General features: G+C 44.5%; 1 pseudogene; it reads right to left on the bottom strand.

Annotated features, from left to right (window-relative positions):
• Positions 1-5,007: 5,007 nt before the first annotated feature.
• Positions 5,008-5,852, bottom strand: LOC136308532 (small ribosomal subunit protein eS6-like; annotated as a pseudogene).
• Between the last annotated feature and the right edge of the window lie 1,028 nt (positions 5,853-6,880).

The raw sequence follows: 6,880 nt of genomic DNA, 5'->3' as shown, positions 1-6,880 counted from the left end.
AGTTAAATCTATCTTTTTATTTATACTTTGGTTGCTCTGCTACCACCCACCATGAAAGCTGGAACGCCCACTAGGGGGCGGTAGGGACCAGGTTGACTACCACTGCACTAAAATAAGAATACAAAAGGGTATGAGATGGTCTTCTGCCCACTTCTATCTTTTAGCATCTCAGTTCCCCTGACCAGACACACCCACTCTTAACAGATTATTCTATAGCCATCCAGAGATGGTGTGTGTGTCTGTGTGTGTGTGTGTGTGTGTGTGTATGTGTGGTGGACACACAAGTCCCTTTCTTTTCACACAGAAAGTAGCATCCTATACACATTATTCTGCTTCTTCAATTCACACACCATCTTGGGGGTCATTCCTTAATGAAATCTAAACATGCTTCAGTGTGCCCTTAGCTCCTGCCATTGTACAGCTGTCTCATTGGTGAAGACTTTGAGATTATTTTAATCTTTTGCCAGAGAAAAAAAATACTGCAACCAGTGACCTTGAACATCCCTGTTTGTGCTCATTTGGGTCTCTAACTGTAGCAAAAGCTCCCAGAAGTGGGATTGAGGGACGTGTGCATTTTATATTTACTAGATTTTCCAAAATGCCCTCCAAAGGGGGTTCTACCAATTTACACTCTCCCCGACAAAATCATAACGTGTTTTAGTAACACTGTCAAATTTTTCCCAGAACTGTAACTGTTACAGGTTTTGATTTACTTTTTAACTTAAAAAAAAACAAAAACCAGGAATCCATTACATGAAATGCTTCCTGGCTTCTCTTGATTAGTCCAAGTTCAGTCCACAAATTACTCTCACAAGCAAAAACAAATGATCTAACTCAAACATTCACATTTAGCTCAGGCCAAAGAGCAAAGGCAGGCACGCAGACAAGCCTTCAGAATGCTTACGTGTTAATGAGGGACTCTCTTGAAAACAACCCTTCCATCCCATTCCTAGTGGATAGACAGAACTGATGTCTTAGCAGAACTGAAGTTTGTTCCAACTTCAAAGGAACCTCGTATGAACAACCCAGAACAGAGAAAAAAAAATTAAAAGGTCAAAATCCCCAGGGCAATGAAAAATCTCAGGGCCAGAATCCATTCTCACGTCAATTAGCTGAAGCAAAGAACTACTGAATCATGCTTTCCAGTGCTGCCAAGGCCAATGCTCCCATGAAGGCAGACGAGACAGGTTCAACCCGGCTGCCTTCCCTTCATTCTGAGCAGAACATCCATGCTTTCAGAACTGGATACGTGGTACAAAGTTTGTTCAAAAATGAACAAGAAATTTTATTAAAGTATGTGGGAGATAAAAATAAACTTGAAGCAGGATATACTAGCCAAGATTCAGTCCATGAGCCATGAGTTGCAAGCTCAAATTGGCTTCAGGGGGAGAGAGAGAGAGAGAGAGAGAGAGAGATGGGTTCTAAACTTTCTGGCCTATACCTTATAATGCTCCCCCAACTCTTGCCGCAAAGTAACTCCGGGATCTCTGGCCTTGGCTGGCATTCCAAAGTGGCACACAGTCAGCAAGAGAGGTATATTTACTAGCCCCACTTTACAGATGGAAAAGATGAGACATGAAGAAAGTAAGAGGCACACAGCTTCTGAAAGAGCAGAGCCAAGATTTGAACCTCCTTCCATCCGGCTCCAAAATCCATTCCTCCCACTAGTGTTGGTTATCTCCAGTCACCTACAGAAGGCTTCTCGAGAAATCTGAACAATCTGAGTGCTTGCCACCTCCAGTTCATGCCCAATCCATGCAGAGGAGAAAGAAGGTCAGAGGAATCTGGCTAAAAGGAATTTGAGACAGATGACAAATCAACAGACAGAGAATGAGTCCCCACAAGAGAAAAGTGCTCCCTGCAGACAGCAGACCCCATGCACACAGGCCTGATCTCATTCACTGCTACATCTTTAGAGCTCAAAATTAGTGCCCAGTACATGCTGGACATTCAATAAATACACTTGAAAGAATTAAAATGTTAATATAAAGATATCAGGAGTTCATAGATAGGTACATAGCAAGGGTCTCAACTTGAGTAGAACCCCAGCACATATGGGCATGCTTGACAAACCAGTTTCAGTTACACGAGGGTTTCTCCACCTCAGCATTACTGACATTGGAGCCGATCATTCTCTGTGGTGGGGGCTGCCTACACACTGTGGCACGTTAGCAGCATCCCCGGCCCCTACTCTTTACATGCCAGTACCACCCACCCTCCAACTTGTGCCAATCACGAATGTCTCCAGGCATTTCCAAATGTCTACTTGGAAAGCAGTCACCTTCCTCGTGTGGTGAGAACCACTGAGTTATTCGCAGCAGAGTCCAAGCCTTATTGAAACATGTATTTTCAGAGGTTTTTGCTGGAACAAGGAAATTAGCTACCAGGAGGCTCTGTGTGCCTCCCTTCCTGGTATAAAATTGATAAGCTCAGTTTTAGGGGAAATAATGGGAAGGAGTCAGGAAGATCCTGCAGGTCACTGAGAGGCAATTCTAACTCTGGATGCTGCCGGGGCTGGTGGGAAGCCCTGGAGTCCGAGTCATGTCGATTCCCGAAGAACTTGCCAAGTTTAATTTTCCCAGTGTATGGCTGCGCCACATCTGAATCTCATCTGACGTGAGGCTTCACTGTCTTCTCCCGCCTCGGGATAAAAACATTACCAGTCTAAATCAGAGTATTTAACACTCAAAGTGAGAAATTCTGAAACAGGAGTAAGCCATCCTGCAAACCACAAAAGGAAGGGGGAGGGGGGAGAATGCTTCCTCCATCCAAAATGCTGCTGGATTAAAGAGAAGTACAGACCAAGGTCTCTCCTGCTCCGTGTATGTGATATTCGCCAGGAACTGCAGTGTGGAAAACATGCATAAACCAAAGAACTTTCTAAGTGGCACTGTGAACCTCTTTACACTCAGAATCTCATTCCCCCAAAAGAGTTCCTTTTCTGCATTTCAAAACACACGTATCTGCAGCGCTGACCTCCTTCCCTAATGAGCTATGAGGAACAGCACAGAAGTGGGTGGAGCCTCTGCGTCCACAGCAGCCCCCCCCCCCATCTTTTCCAAATGCAAAGAGGAAGGAATATGTTTCCGTCTTAAATGTCAGGTCTTCTCTGTGGGGACTGCTCAGTCTGCAACTCAACAGAACCCCTGAGGAAAGACCAATCACGAGAGAATTCTCCATTCTGCTTTGGGAAGGAAAGTTCAACCCGGAGTTCATGGAGCGTCTTGCCTGCATGTATTACTTTCAGACAAAGGAGAATGCAGGGGTTAGAGCGCTCCACTGAGTGATTTTGCATAATAGGCTTCTAATGCATGGGGCATTTTGTTCTGACACAATCTCAAGGAAAATCTAAATAAAAAGCAAATGCAAAAAGCCTTTTTCAGAAAACTGGAAGGTCTAGAAATCCACCCCTGCCAACGCTTGGCCTGGAAGCTGCCCCGAATCTACACCATGTTCCGCCAAAGCAATTTAGAGCTCTCTGCTCTGGGAAATTAGATTTTTCCTTTGGCGTTTGGTTGCCCCGTGGACTTCCAACTGACAGTACTTGCATCTTGAGCTGGTTACTCTGAGCACCTGTCCCCAGCCCCTCCTTGCCTTTTCTACTCTGCTCGATGTCCTGGGGCTGTCTTGCCCAAGCTCCCTTCGGTCCAGCCAGTAGGACGCGCCAGCAGGAGACCAAGGAGCAGGGAGGAGGAAGGAGTGGTCAGGGCATATCGTCCCCACACGCTCCCAGTAGGAGTCAGCTCGGGGGCTGGTTTTGAACGAGGCTATATCACCCCAATTTTATGAATCTGCTTACATTTCAAGCAGCCTGGTTTGGATTTGGGGCTGAGAAATATGGTCCCTGATACATGTTTGCATTAAGTTCAAGTCACCCCCAAAAAACACTCACATATATATTTTTTTTAACCTGGAATATAGTCTGTTGGTTGCCTGAGAGACAAAATGCTCTGCTTTGCATTATTTAAATGTTAAGAGGGCCTGGGTGTTTTTCTGCAAAAAGCCTGTTTACACTGCAGTGAGTCCTCCAGGCCTCCCACTTTCACAGGTTAGGAAGTTCCCTTTCATTAGAAAGTTCTTTAGAAAATGAAAAGGATGAAGTTTATTTGTATCCATTTCTTGCTGTGCTTTCTACCAAATTCTGAATTGATTCCAACCCCAGGCTTAACAGATCCAATCTGCGAGGTCGCCGTGACATTATTTTTATATTAAACCTGACCAGCATTGTGCCAAGCACACTCGATGTCTTGTTTCTAATCTTCCCCAATCCTCCACTGTAGGTAAAGTTACTCCCAATGAAGAAACTGAGATTCGGAAAGAAGTAAAGGCACTTGGGTGAGCTCGAGTTTCCACCTCAGTCTTGATGGCCCCAAAGCCTGGATTCTTTCTGCTAGAGCAGGCAGCCAACCACATTCCACCCTCCAGCAAGCTGAGGTTTCGATTTGCCAGTGTCCGCATTTGAGGTTGACATCACTTTCCTGCCTCCGATTGCTTAGAGTTTCAGTGGAGCAGTGGTCCCCACCCCCCGGGCCACGGACCGCTATCGGTCCGTGGGCCATTTGGTACTGATCCGCAGAGAAAGAATAAATAACTTACATTATTTCCGTCTTATTTATATTTAAGTTTGAACGATGTATTATTGTTTTTAAATAACCAGATTCCCTCTGTTACATCCGTCTAAGACTTACTCTTGACGCTTGTCTCGTAAGTTCGACAATTATATAATATTTTAAAATACCACAGTTTTTACGCTGGTCGCATCATTTTATTTTGTGCATTTATCCATCTCACCCTAAAGGCCGGTCCGTGAAAATATTTTCTGACATTAAACCGGTCCGTGGCCCAAAAAGGTTGGGGACCACTGGTCTAGAGCAAGCCTCACTTCTCCCTACCTGGGTCTGCAGAGAAAAAAAGCCATTTTGTTGTTGTTGTTGGAGTTTTGTTTGTTTGTTTGTTTCTGTTTCTGTTTTCTTGATGTCTCTTCTTATTTGTGACTCTTAGAAATTCTCACTTTTGACCAGACTCAGGCTTAGAGGGAAGCTCTCAGAGAAGACAGCCTACATCTCCTGGCAATCTGTTCCTGGCAGTGTTCCTGGCAGTGTTCCTGGCAGTGTTCCTGGCTGTCTGTTCCTGGCAGTCTGTTCCTGGCATTTTCCTTTGGCCTCCTTCATTCTCTTAGCCAGAAGTTTAGCATATTCTGTGGCTCCTTCCTTATTTTTCTCCATACGCGTTTCTCCAGAGCAATGTGCTGATGTTTGCGTTGCAGGACATGTAGAGGAACAAGACGCTGACTCTTGGGTGCTGACCCTCTCTCTCTTTTCATGCAACACCAGATGCTGAATCAGGGATCCTTGGGTCCTAGGTTTCTTACCTTCTTTGCTTCGAGGCTTTCTCAAAATATCTTCTTCGGTGAAATTGGAAAGCTTCCGAATTCTGCTAGCTCTTTGGGCCCCAGGTGACAAGACACAGAAGTATCAGTGAAACCAGAATATCTTTTTTCCCTTTTCTTACAATGAGCAAGTTGAGAAGACTGAGATTGGCATCCACAGCACAACCCTGAAGAGATCTGCACTTTCTCTCTCCACTCCTCCTCGGTCTGAAACGGGAATGCCTCTTACTCAGCGCCAGGCGGACACGGCCATGGGTCAAGACACCCTGCCTCATGGAGAAACCTCAGGTGTCATTCCCACCACTGATTCAAACCACATACCCCTTTCATTTGTCACCCAGAGCATCAGCAGCAACTTCTGTGGCCACCTGCTTCTTAGAAAAGGTACAGAGTTTGCATTCATCATCTATCTCAGTGAGTTTCTGGAAGCCAGTGACTGGGAGGAAGAGATATTCAGCTTCATCCTGAAGCAGCTGACCACCTCTGCGCCCTCACAACAAAGAGCTGCCATTGTTTGAACCTCAGGTATCAGTCAGAGTGATAGGAACAAAGCAGCATGGGTCCTTCGCTTGAGAAGATGCCAGGCACCGCTCTATCCAGGCGCAGCACATCTCCGTGCCTCAGAGCTTATTATCTCCACTGAGACAAAGGCTGTTCTCCGCAGAAGGAAGCTGATAAGTCAAGGGTAATTGAGGTCATTGTGGGTGTGCCCGCTCTGGCACCAGCTCCTTTGGGGAACAGGACCTACCTCAGCAATTCAGGAAAATGTAACATGTTGACAAAGAGAGGTCAAAGTTGAAAAGGAAAGAAAAGACACTTCTTCTTTAACTTGATATAATTCATGTACCACAAAATGCATCCTTTTAATCTGTACAGATCTGTAGATTTTAAAAGATTTCCAAATTGTGCAAAATCAACACTAACTCCAGAACATTCTTATTACTCCAAAAAGGAACTCCACGCCCATTAGCAGTCCTTCCTCATCCTCACCTCCCCCTAGCTCCTAGCAATCATTAATCTACTTTCTGTCCCTATGGTGAGCATGATGTCATATAATATTTGACCCTTTGCATCTAGCTATTTCTATGTGCCATAATGTTTTCAAGGTTGATCCATGTTGTAACACGTGACAGTGCCTTGTTCCTTTTGTTTGGCTGAATAGGTGTATAGATATGGTGCATTTTTTCTATCTATTCAACAACTGATGGATTTTTTATTTGTTTCCATCTCTTACTATTATGAATAATGCTGCTAGGAATATTTTATGTACAAGTTGTTGTGTGGACATATTTTTCCAATTCCCTTGGATATATATATATATATATATATATATATATATATATATATATATCCAGGTGTGGAATTGCTGGGTCATATAATAACACCACGTTCACCTTTGGGAGAAACTGCCAAGCTGTTTTCCACATTGAATGCACCATTTCCTATTCCCATCAGAAATGCATGAGGGTTCCAATTTCTCTACATCCTTGT

Source organism: Saccopteryx bilineata, chromosome 6 (assembly GCF_036850765.1).
Source record: "Saccopteryx bilineata isolate mSacBil1 chromosome 6, mSacBil1_pri_phased_curated, whole genome shotgun sequence".
Taxonomy (NCBI): Eukaryota; Metazoa; Chordata; class Mammalia; order Chiroptera; family Emballonuridae; genus Saccopteryx; species Saccopteryx bilineata.
Note: the sequence above shows the minus strand (reverse complement) of the source record. Positions and strands in the feature narration are given on the sequence as shown.